The 18,266-nt window shown below is 45.9% G+C and overlaps 1 protein-coding gene across 3 annotated transcripts in view; it reads right to left on the reverse strand.

Annotated features, from left to right (window-relative positions):
* Sfmbt2 (Scm like with four mbt domains 2) overlaps positions 1-13,084 on the reverse strand; it is a 181,266-nt gene extending 168,182 nt beyond the window's left edge. Inside the window, exon 1 of one of the 3 annotated variants that reach the window (XM_036188305.1) lies at positions 12,927-13,084. The gene's annotated coding sequence lies outside the window, so the exon portion shown is untranslated. Of the gene's footprint in view, positions 1-10,922; positions 10,956-12,383; positions 12,567-12,926 lie in introns of those variants that run through there. The other 2 variants (XM_036188306.1, XM_036188307.1) reach the window with 2 other exon arrangements.
* Between the last annotated feature and the right edge of the window lie 5,182 nt (positions 13,085-18,266).

Here is an 18,266-nt window from a genome sequence, read left to right on the forward strand (position 1 = left end):
GAGTGGAGAAATCGCCAGGTTTGTCTGGCTGAAGATGTGTTTAATGTGCTCTCATATTTTAACCTATAGTTTAGGTGGATAAGGATATCTTAAGTTGGTAGCTGGCAAGATAAAAGCAACTGCCACCAAGTCTAATCACTGGAGTTCAATCCCAGGGACCCAGACCTCTACAGATACACTATGGCACATTTGCGCGTGCACACACACACACACACACACACACACACACACACAAACACACACACACACACTTGCACAGACACAAAATGAATAAAAATGTAACGTAAAGAAATTTGAGTCTTCAATTAGAAAGACATCTATCCTCAAAAGGAGGGCATGCCTCCACCGCCTGCCAGCCTCCACCCTCAAGAGCTTTGATGTCATCTGAAATCCAGGTCTTTCGATGCTTAGAAATGTCACAACACTGTGTCTAGGCAATCTATTTGAGGGTTTGGGGTCACTCACTGACTTCTGTCGATTTCTTCGGCTCTGGGACACTGGATGGAATTATTGCTAATTTCCTCACCCTCATTTTCTCTTTCTCTCTACTATTCATTCATTCAAAGGCTGGCCCTCCGCCCTTTCTCCCTTTACTTTTTAAATTCATCCTTGCTCTCATAATCTACCATCAAGAGCGCTTCCTCGGCTTCTTCTCTGGCTCTTTCACTAACTTCCACATACTTCATTCTCCTAACTCTCATTTCATTTCTGCTTACCATGCAGTTACATATTTCCTTCCCCAACTCAGGGGGGCAAAAAGTAAAATAAAATGCAAGGATTTACACTAAAGTATTGTGAAGTCCTGCATGTCTGAATGGCAGCTTCGTCACTCCACACAAGGAATTCCACAATGAGCTCAGGACACCGACCTGAGACCTTTAGAAGATTCCAGTCAAAGAGGAAAATCTCAAAGGAATCTAAAGAAAGCACAAGCAAGTTTGGAGCCAAAATTTGATCTCTGAGAAATCCTAACTTTTTCCTAAGAAACCAAGTGCAAACAGCCGGGAGTCACGGGAGGCTAACAGCACTCCAGCAAATGGCTTTGAAGAGGAGAGGCGGTGTAAAGTGCCAAGCGCTACCACCATCCCTTTTATTTATAGTAACCTTGTCCCCCGGCTCATTCTGCTAATAATGCCTGACTAAGTGCACCGCTTCTGGCTTTCACTAGCCAACTCTCAGCCTTCCTAAGAGCAGACAAGCCCTGCCTCCTCCCTGTGTCAAGTGAGATGGCCTGATTGTTTGGGGCAGAAGGTCTGTGGGAGGATGCCATCTACCATCAGCACAGAGTCTGACTTACCTTGATTAGGACAGCAATTTACTCTCCATTTTTCAACCAGACTTCATTGGTTTTCGCTCTAAATAGATTGAAATCTGACACAAATTGCTGCTCCAGCATAAGAAATGCTAATTTCTTTGCAATCAGATGCCTACCCCAATACTAGGATATAAGATATGTTGGAAATAATAGGCATTCCAGGAGGAAATACCCAGCTGGAGGCAGCCACCACCTTCCAAAGCAACTTTTTGTTCCTAATGGGCCTCCTTACCTCGGTCCTCAAACAATGTCTGCTACAGAGACTATACAGTGAGCAGAGTCAGCTGCTCACACAGGGGCCTGGGCATAACAAGCCTCCTGGGCTAGAGAAATGACTCAGTTGATAAAGCACTTTCTGTGAATGCATAAGGACCTGAGTTCGAGTCCCAGCATCAACATAAAACAAAGCCAGATGAAGCAGTACATGCCTACACTCCCAGTACTGGGTGGCCAGCTAGTCTAGCAGAATCAGAATCTAGGTTCAGTCAAAAACGCTGTTTCAAAATATAGAGGGTGAGGAAAATGTCAAGTATCAACCTATACCTTCCACATGCACACATTCACACACACACACACACACACACACACACACACACACACACACACGAACACATATACATACATACCACAAGCAAAAATAATCAATTAAAAATTTTAAAGTAAGTGTCTGTGATGGTTAGCTTTATTTATGAACTTGATACAACCCAGAATCAATCACCTTGGAAGATAGGCTCAGTGAAGGATTGTCTACGTTGGGCAGGTCTATAGGCATGTCTACAGGGAAGTATCTTAACTAAATTAATTGATGTGGGAAGATTCAGCTCACTGTAGGCAGCACCATTTCCTAAGCAAGGGAGTCCCAAATGGTATATGAGTGGGGAAATTCACCTGAGCACATGCAAACAAAGCAGATTCATTTCTTTCTGCTCTTGACTGTGGACAACTGTGGCTAGCCATTTGAAATTCCTGCCTTGACTTCCCTTAAATGGTGGACTATAACCTGGTATTAAAATCTCAAATAAATCCCTTTCTCCCCTTGGCTGCTCTTTGTCAGGGAATTTTTATCATTGCAACAGGATGATTGAAAATATAACATTCTTCTATGAGAGGAAAGGTTTTCAATGTTCAGATTAGTGCACTTCCACTTTAAAGTACATTCATTTATCAACTAGTTAGTTACAAGTTATTTATTCACTATAAAGAAAGATAAGATTGTGAACTACCCAGTTAAATACCACACAAGTTGAGAATCCCTTATCTAAAATGCTCAGGACAAAACGTGTTTTGAATTTCAGATTTTTTTTTTCTCTCAGAATTTGGAGTATCCAAATGCATAATATGATATGATAGAGAGCCAAGTCTAGATATGAAGTTTATGTTTCCTACATAAACACCTTATATACACAACTTGAATTAGTTAATATCAGGGGATTTTGTTGTTGTTTAGAAACTGTCTGTGTATTCAGACAAGACTGGCCTAGAACTCACAATGTCATGCCTGTGTCTTCTAGTGCTTGGGTCACAGGCAGGTGCCTCCATACCCAGCTATTAGACAGGGTTGCTAACACTGTATACCTGAAATAGAACTTCATGGTGTTCTCTTTGCCATGTGCAGTGCCCCATCAGCTCTCCAAACGGTTTAAATTTCAGAGCACTTTGCTTTTCAGGTTTTTGGATTAGAAAATTCAACCTGAATACAAGAGGGTTTGGCATCATAGTACCAAATTAGGGTTTCCTGTACCAGGAATGTGCATCCAAGCCACAAAGGACTGAACTTGGTCCTAGAGTCCAGTAAAAGAAGTTAGAGGTGAGGGAAGGGGAGGGGAAGGGAGAGGAGGGGAGGGGAGGGGAGGGGAAGGGAGAGGAGGGGAGGGGAGGGGAGGGGAGGGGAAGGGAGAGGAGGGGAAGGGAGGGGAGGGGAAGGAGGGAGGGAGGGGAAGGGAGGGGGAAGGGAGGGAGGGAGGGAGGGGAGGGGAGAAGGAGGGAGAGGGAGGGAAGGAGGGGAGGGGAGAAGAGGGGAGGGGAAGGGAGGGGAGGGGAAGGGAGGGGAGGGGAAGGGAGGGGAGGGGAAGGGAGGGGAAGGGAAGAGAAAGGAGGGGAGGCCAACTGCTTTCCATTGTGCTCTTGCTGCCAGGAGCCCTTTCTCTATCTCTCAATAAGCTTGCTTAAAGCTGTGCTTTTTTCTTTCTTTCTTTCTTTCTTTTTTCTGAGACAGTGTCTTAATAGATAAACCAGGCTGGCTCAAACTCACAGATATCCATCTATCTCCACCTCCTGAGTCTTGGGATTAAAGATGTGTACCACCAAGCCTGGCCCAAGAAGAAACTTAAGTTTTAAAATCTGCACAGACATGGTCTTCTTGGTTCTGACACAATGAACAAACCCCAAATTATAAGATTTCTCATGTTCTGCTACTGTTAAAAAGAATAAATTACAGCATCATCCCAAGTGGTCACAAAGTGAGCGAACAAACTACTACACACTGTGCATCTACGTGTAGGTCAATTATGGTAAGCTAAACAGTGGCGACTCAATCACGAAAACTCAGAAAGTGGAGAAACTTTCTCTGAGCTGGACTTCAAAGACACTGTCTAATAACCAGAGTCCAGTGTTTTGGATGCTGTTTATGAATTGAGAACATCAAGCCAAACAGATGTTCAGCAGCACTGCATGACAGATGACTTCAACCAAGCTAATAATGCATAAGGAACCATTTCCTGGCCAATGAAGTGCCTGCCAGGCAAGGATGAGGACATAAGTTCAGAACCCCAGCACATACATAACAAGCCGAGTGGGCCAGCACTGGGCTGCAGTCCCAGCACTATGGCGGTGGGAAGAGGCAGATGCCTGGAGCTTGGTGGCCAGTCGGTCTAAGCGAATCAATCAATCAATCAATCAATCAATCATTATGTTCCAGGTTCAGTGAGACACCCTGTCTCAAAAAATAAGGTGGAGAGCAATTGAGGAAAACAGCCCAAGTCAACCACTAGCCTCCGCCTGTATTTGCACAGACATGGACACGTGTGCACCTATCCACACAAACATACACATATATCGCACACAACACACAGAGACCACATCAACACATATACCAAAGCATCGATTCATACTGGCAACCAGAACATTAAAACTAAGAACCAACCTTGGGGGCAGCCTCTTGAAAACTATGGCCAGAAAGTAGGCCTACAGAGCTCTACCATCTGGCTGGGAATTCACACAAGTCTAGGGACGTTTGTGTGTTTAAGACACGAATTTGCATATACATCGAAGTTTAACAAATTATATCATTTAAATGCATGGGGACCTCACTAAGTAAACTGAAGATTTTTGCAGAGCAAATAAAAATACCCTAATTTACTTAGGAAATAATTTAGAAAATGTAAAGGAATGTTCAGAAGACAAACTGTCAGTCTTGTTACTCCGCAACAGGAAATTGTCACCTACTACTGTCATACCCAAAAGCCACATGATTGAGCCGCACAAGGAAAGCAATTTATCTGAAGGTTCTGAGTCAGACCACATTCGTAGCTGTACTTTGCCATGTGCAGCCCATAGGCTGTAGTTCGGACCAGCCTGATAAAGTGTATAGTAATACAACTTACCAACATGAGATGGACTTTTAAACCCTTCCAAGAACTGTGCTCTGAGCTGCAAAACAGAGCTATTCTGGAAGCCTTCTCAAATCTCCCTTCTGACTCCAACTCATAGGAGTCTCCTTGCCTGCTTCCCTTCCTTACAGATATAGTAAAAGGGAATGTACTGGAGTAAAAGAGGGCCTCAGTCTTCCCAGCTAGGAAACAGAGAACCTCTCACTAGCCTGGAGATGGAGCTTAGATTCTGGAGACACACACCACAAAAGACAAAGAAGCAGAGATTTAGAGTTCTGCAAGAAAATTTCCATGGAGCTGCTTATGATATTTGAAGGCAGGGCTGGGGAGATATCTACCAGTAAAGTGCCTGCAAGGCAAACATGAGGGGCTGGGTACCCTGAATCCACATGCGTTAGTCCAGCATGGTGGCACACTTTAGTAATCTCAGAACTAAGGAGGTAGAGACAGTAGGGCCCTGGAGCTGGGTGGTTAGCCCGCTTCGTGTAGTCCATGAGTTCCAGAGCAATGAGAGAGACTGTCTTAAAAACAAGATCTGAGTACCTAAGGAATGACCTCTGGCCTACACACACACACACACACACTCACACACACACTCATCTCACTATAACAAAGAAATGTGAGCAATTGGTACGCTGGCTCCCAACTTTCCATCATACAGCATACAGGCTACAGCAACAAGACTCCAAGGGTTCGAGACCAGCCTGTGCCACAGAATGAGAGCCGGTCTCCATAAAACAACACAAAACACAGACAAAAGAAGAAGGCAACACACTAGGAGGAGTGGCTGCCAAACAGCGCATGATTAACTCAGCGGCTGTCACATGAAGAACAATTTTTGAACAATCAGATTGATCCACAATCCATTCACAGGCTCATCTGGGATCCTTAGATCAGGATGTCCCCTAGCAAAGTGACCTGTTGCTGATTTCAATTAGAATTCATTGGAGGCTTTGTGGGAATGTGCACCTGAAATTCAAGACTCCAGAGACACAATTCAGTTCATGGATTAGTTTTGATCAAATGTGGGGGGAAGAAAACCAAATGACTACAGTTACCAGGGAGCAGAAAAGGCACAGTTTGACACCTCTTTTTCTCAAGAAATAAAACTGCAGGGAAAAACAAACTCCCAGAATAAAAATTTGCCCGTCTTAAGTAAAGGGAGGTCGCCTGTGCACCTGAGCAACACAGAGAGCGCACTGATAACCATGACCACACTCTGCCTTTCTGATGATTCACCAGACTCTGTGAGAGCCTCTCCTTCCCCTCCCCCAGCAAGACCACTGGGTGTGTGTTGAACAAATATAGGACACTAAAGAAAAGATTGGGCCAAAACCAAAGAGGGAGGGAGGGAGTGAGCTAGTAAGTTAAATAATAGCTTCATGCATCTTCCTCCAATCACTACACTGACATTTACTCTGTTTTACAAATGTTATAACAATTTACCAATTACTTTACAAATGCTCTACCAATTTCTATTTTAAACTACTTTATGGTTTTTGTTTGTTTGTCCTTTGTTTTTCGTGGGTTTTTTTTCCAGAAAATTTTTTAAAAAATCACAATGGCTGTTTTTCTTTAGTCAGTGCGGAAAACATCCATCTAATCATATAAGAAAAGCCTATTGATAATAGTGTGGTTTGGATATAAACTGCCCTCCCTGGTGGCTCATATAGTCAAGGGCTCAGTTCTCAGCTGGTGGGGCTATCTGGAGACTCTGGAAACAGGAGGAGAAATGAGGTCACAGGGTCTTGGGAGCTGTCTCTTGTGTCCTCATACCCCTACACACAGCCTCTGCACCATGCTCCCTCCACCATGACGCTTTGTCTGACCACGGGCCCCAAAACAAGAGTCAAGGGTTATAGATAGAAAACTCTGCAACAGTGAGCTGAAATACACTTTTCTTTTTTTTCCTTCCTTACATCAGCTACTTGTCACAGCAATGGAATGTCGATTTAACACAGGGTTCACACCTTGCCTAACAGAAAACTATCAACGTGTAGTGTCATATTACCACTTTTAACTCTGCTTTTGGACAACAATTCAGAGCGAGGGCAGCATCTTTTAAGAAAAAAAAAAGTTGAACTGACAATATGAATATGCAAGATTCCCTGTTACATTCAAAGTTGTATCCAGGGTGTCTATTTACACCACACAATCCTACGTATTAAATATCTTTACACTGATTTAAACGCAGTTAGCATTTACTTAGTAAGAAGTTATTTTTAAGAACTGCCTAGGGGCTGAAAAGATGGTTCCTCAACTAAGAGAGTGCTTGATGCTCCTGTAGAGGACTGGGCTTCTATTCCCAGCCACCACGTGGTGACTAACAACTAGCTGGAGCTCAGTTCCAGAGGATCCAACCCCTTCTTCTGGCCTCCACGGACTGCATGCACATGATGCATGGATATCCGTGTAGGTAAATACCCATACACATAAAATAAAAATAAATCATAAAAAGCAACAAAAGGAAAAGAACTGCCTCAATCTTACAAAGGATGGACTGCCCAGCAGCCAAATCCAAAGACTGGAGATAGAAAGTTTTAAGTCTCCCAGTGGACAGTGAACACTTTCATGGGCTACCAGTATGCCTTTGTCATCAAGACACACTACAGCCATTAGCCAAGGCACACTAAACAACCCCCACCAAGTGTGGGTTACAGGTGTACACAGTGCTTTCTGGAAAGGCCCCTTTTAGATCTAGGGATAGGTAGAAGCAAATCAAATCAGGCATTTCTTCATGACTTGCATTCAAAGAAAGCTCACAAAACCCAGTATGTGCATTACTTTCCAGAGCAGAAATGAAGACAAGGCCTCATGTGGCCCTTGCATCACTGAACAATACAGCACTCACTTCTGCACAGTGACCACAACTCACCAGCTGCTCTCAGACCTTATGTCACACAACTGTCACCTGAGGCCAGTCATGTTTTACGACACTTTGGGGACGTGAAGCTCAAGCATGCTAGTGTAGACAGACAGCATCATAGTCTTTGTCTCTGTTTCTGGTCCCTCGTGGTAACAGGGACATCACTGAGTGAAACTCCAGTCCAATGCCCTTTTGTAGACAAGGAGGCTCAGACTTGGTATGATAACAACACTCATCCCAGGTCACACAGCTCAACAGAGCCATCTCTGAAACTAAAGGCCTTGCCTCCTAAATTTCCCCTCTCTTCCTATCAACACTTTGCCTTCTATAAAAACTAGGCAGCCATTCCTGGGCTATCAAACTTAATGCACAGGATGACCTTCTGGCTTGCTGCAGCAAGTAGAATTTCCCTGTTTTCTTTCAATTGTGGATGAGAGACAGCAAGCTGCTATTGAAGCAATGTGGATATGAATTGGGAATGAGGCATAAAAATGTATTTTGAATCACAAACCTCAATATCATTTTGGTACAAAAGACTTATGAGCTTCTACTTCCTGACAAGATAAATTTCTTTTCGAGACCTGCACTGTTACATAGACACAAAAGTTCCAAATCCTGAACTACAAAAAGAGAAAGTGTTATACAGACTGTCTATACCAAACTGGAGGGCATTTAAATCCCACAGTAGAGCTTTGGGGTTTTGCTGTATGGACTTACGTTCAAGAGCATTTTAAGTAAACCAAATCTCATGTTCAGCTCAGAGCAATGTTTCTAACAAGTCCTGTTTCTTCCCACAGTTCTTTAGGGGCATTACTGGCAATGAGGACCAAAAAAAAAAGTTAAATGTCACCTCAGCTAGAGTGGGTAGAAAAAAGATTTGCTGAACACACACAGCAAAGCTTTTAATAAAAAGAAAAGGGGTGTTGTTTTGTTTTGTGGTTTTGTTTCAGGAATCATGGAACTAGTTATTTACATATACAAAGGGCCATCATTTTAAATGTAGTCTGTAATATCTTCATGGTCTCTGTACCCTAACTGGAAATGGGAAACACTCAATTTGCCGCAGAAGCAGATCTAGGCTAGTGTTTAGAGAGCAATGGGTGGTTGGTGCTGTTTTTCCTAAAATGAAGATGGCCCTGATGCCCATCCCTACTCACTGTGTCTGACACTATCCTAGGAATGTTATCTTGCTAGCAGCAGAACTTTGCTATGGCACAAATGACTTAGTGGGGTATGCACACATTTTTCCTGCCCTTTGAAGGTCCCAGGAAAGAGCACAGACAAAGATCTAAAAGGCATTTCTTGATGGTTGGGAGGGTCCCAGGGAGTGCAAATTCAGTGCTCAACAATTCCAAATACACCCCATTCCAATTACCAAACAACTCAACTACCATCTCCCCAGAAAGGAAGGTAGCCCTTTCCTCAGACCTGAGGGAGCCTGAATCCATTCATTTGGTGTAGTTAAGCCAGATCCTTGGACTATGGTACAGGATGGAGAGGGGAGAGTAGGCGGCACTGACAATGATTTACAAGGGTAGTGAGCCCTGGTCCAAAGTAGCTTCCTTCCCACCGGGGGCTAAGTCCTTCCCTTCCCAGTCAGCATCTGTAGACTGGGTGTCCCAAACCCGTGGTAGCCAGGCAGAAGGGGCAAACTAGAGCTAACTGGACTGGATAAGGAGTCCTGGAACTGAGCCACAGGTGCACGAACGTCCCTAGCCTTTCCCGGGATCCCACCTAAATCCTCCAATCTTCAATATCCCTAAAATTCCAAAAGTAAAACTAAAAAGTTTGGGAACTGTCTCAGGAACCATGTTTCCTGGCATTGTCTGGGGTACTCCTGGATGCAGGACTGACATCAAGAAGGAGCACCCGCTGCCGCCTCTCCTCACAGGGCCCTGGGGATCTCCCTAGGATTTTTATGCGCAAAGGTCCCTACGCGTCAGCCTAGGATTTTTATGCCCCAAGTCCCCGCTGTGCAGCACTGGTGGCTTACACCACCTCAGTCTCCCCCCCCCCCCTCCCCGCGTGCGCGCGCACGCGCCCACTTCCCGCCGCTCCCGGTGAGAAAGGAACACTTGGGCCCTGCGACAATCCCGTGGAGTATTCTTTGGAATTAACTGGATACTCACTTCCATGGCCGGACCGGGTGCAAAATTGTGGGTTTCGAAGCCTTAGGATGAGCTGTGCCCTCAGCAGGAAGAAGAGGGTAGGGAACCCTGGTTGAGATTGCAGTTTGCAAACACAGAACCATTTTGTGCTTATCCTCACCTCAACTGAGCCCACGGATGCCCCCACCCCCACCCACACCCGAGGACGCGCAGGCTGGGAGTGCTGGGGACGCGCCGCGCGCTCTACTTGGGAAGATGAAATGCTTCCTGTCCCGCGCCTGTCAACAATCGCTCAAGTGGGAAGAAATAATCTGCGGGAGTCTCTAATGCCCATCTCCCACCCACCTGACACCCTGGAGCGGACTAGCCACCGCTTCCCCCGCATCCCCACCACCAACTGAGAAGAGTCTGAGACCCAATAAAATCACCCTCTGGGTCCCTGCAACTGCCAGGTGACCACGTTGTTGCAGTAACTACAGACCTGGCCAGTTCTGTTTTTAATCCAATCCTTTTAAAATGCCTCCTCGATCTTGGCCTTGCGCTTTCACCTTCGTTGGCGGAAGAATGTCCTCCCAGACCAACCCTCACCAGAGATCGCGAGCTACTGGCACGTGGCTCACGCCCACTCGCCTCCCAGGGTCTTTTCTGCTGGACCCGCGGCGCACACCCTACTCCTTTGCTGCGCCATGGACACGGGCGACCCCTGTCGGGGACCCCTGTTCCAAGCTAGGCTACTACAATCATGCATTGTGAGTGGCTTTTTTCCAGGTCTAGGTTTACTGGATTTCCTAAGAACCCAGAGTCGCTCCAATCTTTATCTCCAAACTCCACTTCTAGACCTTCCCAGACGCATCCAGACCCCGATGCAGACCTTTCCCCAGCACTCGAATTTCCATTCACACCCCAAGACTTCAGCCTAGCCCAGAGCGCCTACCCATGAACGACTTCCCTCCCGCAGCAGTCCGGTGGGTTGCTAAACTGAGCAAGAGACGATTTTTTCCTAAAATTCACTCCCCATCCCTCACCTTCCCTAGAACGAGAAAACCGAAAGTGACCTGGCAACTCTTCAGGTTGACCTTGTATGCCTTTTGCTGGGAGGTCCGTGCTTCCTTATCCTCTGTGAGCCTCGCCCGGGGTCTCCAACCTCTCACCTTTGCCGGGAGTTCAGGAAAGCCAGAGTCTACCACTAAATTCGGCGTAAACCTCATCTCCTCGGACACAAAATCCCATTGACTGCATGCCGCCTTCCCTATTGCACCGAGTACCCTGGACAGTTAGTCTTTTTAATAAGCACCTCCTCGTTCCGCCTAGTCCACGCAGGATCCAACAACACAGAGGGAAAAAGAAAACACGACCCCTAAAGGAGCGAAATTAATCATTCCCTCTGCCCTCGTGGATTTTGCACCTCGTCTCAGCAGTTTGTCACGTCTGAACGTGGCAGAGTCTGGTTCCGAGACTCACCACACACACACACGCGCACGCACGCACACACACGCACGCACACACACACATACACTGACGTGGGGGAGGGGGGAGTCTCTTTAACACACACCCTAGCGACTGCACATACCGGCTTGTACACGGTTCCACAGGACACACACACACACACACACACACACACACACACACACACACGAGGCAGTTGCGCTTGGATGCCCTCATCCCGGCCCCAGGAACCTCTCCACCCTGGACCCTCTAGCTCTGGACTAGATATAAATGAACCACGGAAAAAATACTGGAATAGCTCGCTCCCCCTCTTTTTTCCTACTTAATTCGCTAAAGAAGCTCCTGGAGTAACCAAAAGGAGTCGAAACTAAGGCGTGGCCACTTCAGTTGGGTTTTTTCCCACCTCAAAACCTTTATTTTCAGTTTTTAAAAGCCACCTTAGCCCGCCATATTGGAACTGGTACGGTGTCTAAAGACTCCTTCCCCGCTGCTGTAGCGCTTCCAAGAAAACACAAGTATGGATTGGGCTGGGGACGTGTGTCCGGCCACTTCGAATCAACCACTTCCCACACCCAATGTTCTCCCTTTACCAACCTAATCCCCTTCAACCGCTCCAGGTCAGAAATCAAAACATTCATCTAGCAGTTCCTACCGTTGCTTTTTTTTTTTTTTTTTTTTTTTTAAAGAGGATTTCAGCAAGACACACACGCACATAAAAATAAATAAATAAACTCCAGAGCTCGATCAGGTTACTAATTCTGAAAAGAGACAGGATGAGTGTACACAAGAAAGCCCCAAGTGACGAGATGTTACTTTAAAGGGTGACAAAAAATGAACAAAAAGATCGCCCTTGCTAGAGCTCGCTCCGAAACTACTATTGACAATTTCAGTTCCGCTGCACAAGGCAAATGTTTCCAATCGGGCGATTCCAAATGTCTGCGCGATTTTGGAAACAGCCCCCACCCTACCCCTTCTGATCTCCAATTCCACCACCACCACCACCTTCCTCTCCCCAGTCCCCCAAACCTCCAAATACACACCAAAAGAGGGAGACCCCAGGGCCGAGGAGACGCGGGAACGCGGGGTAGGTGGCAGAGGCGGCTGCGTCGCTAAAACGAGTGCACAAGCAAGGAAGGTGGGCGGCGGGAGAGAACGAGCTGCACCCGGAGGAGGACGAGGTCACTTTGCAACTCCGGACCGACTCCCGCAAGGCCTGGCTTTTCAGAGCGCGGAGCCAGAGGGAAGGGGGTGGGGAAAGAAAAAAAAAAAATGACAACCCAGAGCGCAGAGAGGAGTTAGAGGCTTCGCTCAAGTGCTGCTCATTTCCTCTCCAGCCCCTGCTCTTCGGTTTTTCTCCTCCTTCCTCCCCAACCCCCCGCCTCCCCCACCTCCACCCCTAGCTTGGTTCGGGCTTCCTTTTTCTTTCTTTCTTTCTCCTCCTTCTTCTTCTTCTTCTTCTTTTTTTTTTTTTTCTCCAACTAAACTGGAAAAAAAGACGCCTTTCGGCGCACTCAACCTGCGGGCCAGAGATCGGCTCGCGGGCCGGATTAGGCGAGGGAACAGTGGCTGGAAAGGCGTCTTACCTATGAAGTTTGTCCTGCTCGGGATAGTGGAGCCTGGCCCCCGGGTGCGAAGGGAGTGGGCGCTGGTCGTGCTCACCCGCCCTCTTAGCTCACTCGCTCTCCACCCGCCGCCTCCCTAGCGCGCCCGCTCGGGTCCTCCAGCTCCCACTACAGCCTCATTCCAATATGGCATCCTCTCTATGCGCATGCCCGGCACTCTTTTTTAAGATTTCTCTTTCTCTCTGTACAGCGAACTCCTTCAACGACCTTTTCCAGCGCTTGCAAAATGTCTCGAGCCAATTAGCCTGCTGTTCGTGGTAGACTCCTTCCGCCCACAACGCGAAATCCTCCCATCCCCACGCTCTAGCATACAGACACCTCCCCAGGCAGGCACCGTCCACGCCACGCGGCCCCCCTGGGGCCGCTCCCTTCCCTCCTTTCCTTCAAACTCCCTCCATAAGTGATGGGTAGAAAGTTCACACCACAAGCGTACCGAACACCCATTTGCACCGACAACTGGACTAACTCCTCAATTCCTCCGCGGCTGTATGCTTTCTGGGTTTGTAATCCCCTGGTCGACCCAGTACACAAACTTATGCTATATCTGCCTAAGAGCTTCCTAAGTGGGGAGGATGGGGACCCCAAAACAAAATCGATTGTCCCGCCTGGTCCGCCCCGCCCTGGTCTTTAATTGTGCTTTTTACTAAGATTCTCAAGTCTCCTTCCCTTGGGGGAGGGCAGAGGGATCTAGGAGAGGTTTTTCCATGGACTCTCACCACGCCTTGAGAAGCTGGAAATTAAGTTTGGACTGTCGAGGAGATCTACCAGCTGTGATCTAGTGGGATGCATGTGACAAAGCTCGCCAGGCTTCTCTTGGCCAGGGTGGGTTCCCACAGGGTGGGGATAAGAATCCCTGGGCCAGATAGAGAAAAACGAAGAGTGCGGAAGAAGATCAACGCAGCCTGGGTTGCGGGGTCAGCCCGCGCTTTGTCACAGACGTGGTGGGAGGACTGAAGAGCTTCCCCGGCCTTAGGCGCAATGGCTGGACAGAACACAAACGAAATGTTCCCAATGCGGAAAAGCTGGCGACGCTCAGGTAGACAAGATCCGCGGCTTATGAAGCTAGGAAGCGGTGGGGAAGTGCGAATGTAGAGCCGGTTACATCGACTAAGAGACAACAGACACACTTGCTCAAGGTCTTCGCCTTTGAAACCCTGGATAAAAGTCGTCCCCCCTCCCCGCCCCGGTCTCCTATTGCCCATCTCTCCCGGGCACCACTCGCTGAAAAACGACCACATTCTGGGATTTTTGTCACCCTCCCCGATCCTAACACCCCAGCGATATATATATATATCCTCACGTGTGGTTCCCTAAGGAGTGGTGAGAGCTAGGGATTTCCAATGGAGTGAAGGGGCCAGGGGCTAACCTTGAGCAGAAGAAATCACCAACTATGAGGCTTTAGCTCATCTGGAAGAATCTGGAAAGGATGTACCCAGAAATGGCTCTTGCCACAGCACAGATAGACCTCCTTCCGCAAAAAACAAACTGTGGCCGAAGGTTAGAGATTCAGGGAGGGCGGTGGAAGTTAGGAGAGACTGAGCACTGCTAGTCTGGGAAGATCCTATTTCCTTAACTTTTTTGAAGAACTCGTTAAACGCCTCATTTGCCTTTACACCTCCTTTTAGTACGTGAGCCACTTAAGACCCAAAATCTTCCAATCACTCGATTATCAGTACTTTCTGAGGTGCACACTTGAATCCCCAGCCCGAGTATGTCACTCAGGAAAACCAAACCGTAGTTCTGAGCTCATGCCCCTTAAAGTCAGTGACGGCAGAGTCCTCAAAACAACAGTATCAGACCCCTGAACATTTCTCATCGCACCCGCACCCGCAACTGTCCCCCCCCCCCCTTTCAGCACCCGGAGGTGGTGCTAGGTGATGGATCCATTGTGAATCCGAGGATTCCAATGCTAGCTCTGGGTCTCAAAACTCTCAAGTCACCTATTTTCTCTCATTCAACACACAGTAGAGCCTTCATAGAGGGGTGGAAACAAGATTCAGAGCCATCTTTGGAGATTTAAAGTGCACAAATCCCAACCTGCGCTTCTGTCCTGACGACAGTGTTCACGGTCTTGTCCATCACCCCAAAGAGCAAAGCGCTCTTGAACCAGAATGGCCGGGAGCTCACACTGGGTCCTCCCAACTCCCCAAAGCAGCAGAGTGTGGCTGCGCTAGGCGCCCTAGGCAGCAGGACTCTTTTGTGCGTCCCAGACCGCCCACCTAGCTCCTGGATCGCCACAGGACTTCCGGGCAGCTCTTGTTTGGAAGGAAATCGAATTTTACCAGTCCATGAGCCAAGAAACTTGAGTTGTAACCCACCGGTACGCAGTTTCGGGTCTGTTTACTGGTTTTAAGTCATGATTCCCCATAGAACGTTATTCCATCAAAATTTGAAAACACACATCTGATTTTCTTACCCGATTCTCCAAGGCAGTTGAGCAATCTCTTTAGATGGTTGATATTCAGACCCACGTTATGTAATTTTACCCATGGATCTAGAATAAATGGCTCGGAGTTCCGTTTATTTATTTACTTTCTTATCTACCTGTCGTAATTAAGAAATAAAAACATTGCGCTACCACAGCACATAATGGCTGCATTGTTTACACAAAGAACTTCAATGATATGTACAGGAAACTGTCTCAAAGTTCAGTTTCCTTTACTTTTGATTCATTCTTTGCTTGTGACTTTTCTTAATGTCCCTTGCCTTTTCTTTCTCTCTCTCTCTTTTTTAAACCACCTCCTACTATTCCCTTTTATCCAAGGACACCATGGAGACAAATGAAAAGTGGTTAACAGATTCCCTCAGGCAATTAAAGCTACCCCTTCATCCCACTCCCATACCTTCCAATTTCTATTTTTATTTCACCACCAGACCCTTTAGGGAAGTGGGACTCCAAGTGTGGGATCCACCCCAAATCAATAAAACAGTAACCTTTGCCAAGAATAAAGTAGGGAGAAGAGAGACTCTTTTTTTCAAAGTAAAGTCAAATTGTACTCCAACTCAGAGAAAGTCATGTAAGTCTCATGATTAATACAAGATTTGTCTCTGCATTATTAACACTGAAAATCTCCTCTCAATAAGTCTTTGATAGCACCGACTATAGATACTATTGCACTCCTAAATTCTGGCTAAGCCATGGATTTCATCACTAGGTTAAAATACTTAAATTAGTTTTTGGGTTTTGTTTTTGTTTTTGTTTTTGTTTTGCCAGAGCTGAGGACTGAACCCAGGACCTTGGCAAGCGCTCTAGCACTAAGGTAAATCCCCAACCTTAAATTAGTTTTGTTAACTGTAAAATGTGTATCTACTCTTCCATTTCTTTGATGACATTGAGAAAAATTTAGGAGTTCAGAGAAGAAAAGTTTCTCCTTCATATTCTGTTCTTTCCTTACAATTGCATCATGAGAACTTGCAGAGTGTGTGTTTATATTTTTAGTAAAGGAATACAGTGGTTTAAATCCTGATGCATTCTTAAAATAAATAATAAATAAGTAAGTAAATAATTGTTGCTTCTTTGCTTAGCCACATCCATTGTTTACATCATCACTTCTTTCAAAGGAGAAAAGGAAATAGCCTTTCCAGAAACTCTTTGTATGTGAATATCCTTTAAAAGATACAGGACATAGAAGCTTACACGAAGGCAGGAGAGCTAACAGCCAAAACCAATATTTGAACAATGTGTGCAATCTTCTCTTTCTAGAACCTTTACCCCAAAACGTCTTTTCTCTCAGACCACATAAGAGAACATTTTCCATTCCCTCCTAAGTCACCAAGTCTAAACTCTCTCTCTTTTTTTTCCACCTTCTTTCTTTATCCCTTACCAGCATTAAAGTACTTGGTCAAAATACCAAGAATCGAATGACCTTGGTCCCTGCTTTATCATTAATTATCTGTGTGACCTCTGGGAATCCAGTGACCTCCCTTTCTGCTGCATTCTTTCCCAGTGAGTAAACTAAAGGCATGAGGTTAGGTGTTCCATAAAGCCCTTTAGGATTCCAAAGATTATCTAGTGATTTGCTTTACCCCAAAGCCACAAATTGCTTTCTGTAATATCCTAACACTATCTCTACCAATTCCATATAGTGCAAAGCGTAAACTCTGGGGGTCACAAAGAGGAAAGAAAAATCAAGAAGACCAATCTGTCGGGTCCTCCTCACTTGATGATCCTGGGAAGATATTCTTTGGCTCGTAATTCTTCCTTCCTGGGCTTCAGTTCCATTATTACTGTTACTGTGTGGGTCTTGCCTTGCCTCCAGCAATGTTCAGGACTGAGGTGCACGTGATGTCAGTCATGAATGTGATTTCAAAAGGCACCTGGAGAAAGAAGGCATACTCACATGGCTAAAGAGCTATTAATGTGTACATCTTAGGGTGTCCACAAAAATATAATCACCTCTCATGTATTTCTAGAAAATTCAGAGACTCATTATTGCTGTGGCTACTTGCATAATTTCAAGACATTTTGGGTTCCTTCAGCAAGAATAAAAAAAAAAAATAAGAACATACATAAAATATTTCAAAAGTGCATTGCACCTAGATGCTCATGGGGCATTTTTTTGAAAGAGCTAACACCTTGCTTGTAGAGTGCCAGTTTAGACTAACGGCTTCTTTCTCCCCTGAGGAAAATCCTCCTGACAAATATCACTGAGAACTTTCACAGCTATTGGCTTGAACCCCTGGACACACAGTAACATATCTAAGTGGACAATGATACACACACTACATCTCATGATGTTTTCTCTCAGACAGCTTGTTCCCTGTCCTGAAGCATCATGTCCAGCTATTTTGAGAGCTGGAATCCGGAAATGTAGATTATATGGTCAGTGCCATTAACTGGACTGAGTTGTAGAGTAGAAGCTGGCTTTCTGCTTCTGGTCCTTTGTATTTCTCTATGCACTGAATGATAAGAGAAAGAAAGGGAGTTGTGTTTTGCTTTGGGACAAGATTTCATATAGCCCAGGCTAACCTTAAACTCATTTATACACTAGAGGATGGTGAGTTCTTGAAAGCAACACCACATCTGTTTTTAATGGGGTTCTAGGGATCAAACCCAGAACCTTTTGAGCTTAGGCAAGCACCAGCTGAGCCATATCCCTAGCCACAGACACTTGTCTAGGCATATTTCTATATATGATAGCATTTAATAACTATTAGTCAATATTATGTATAACATTTCTTCTAAATGGTTTTAAGAAATAGTGTAGGTATACGACCCTGCTAGGTTGGTGAGGGACGCACCAGACAGCCAGATGTCCTGGCCAGCCCTTCTCCGTGGTCTCACCAAGTCCCCCAACTCTG

This window comes from Onychomys torridus, chromosome 5 (assembly GCF_903995425.1).
Source record: "Onychomys torridus chromosome 5, mOncTor1.1, whole genome shotgun sequence".
NCBI lineage: Eukaryota > Metazoa > Chordata > Mammalia > Rodentia > Cricetidae > Onychomys > Onychomys torridus.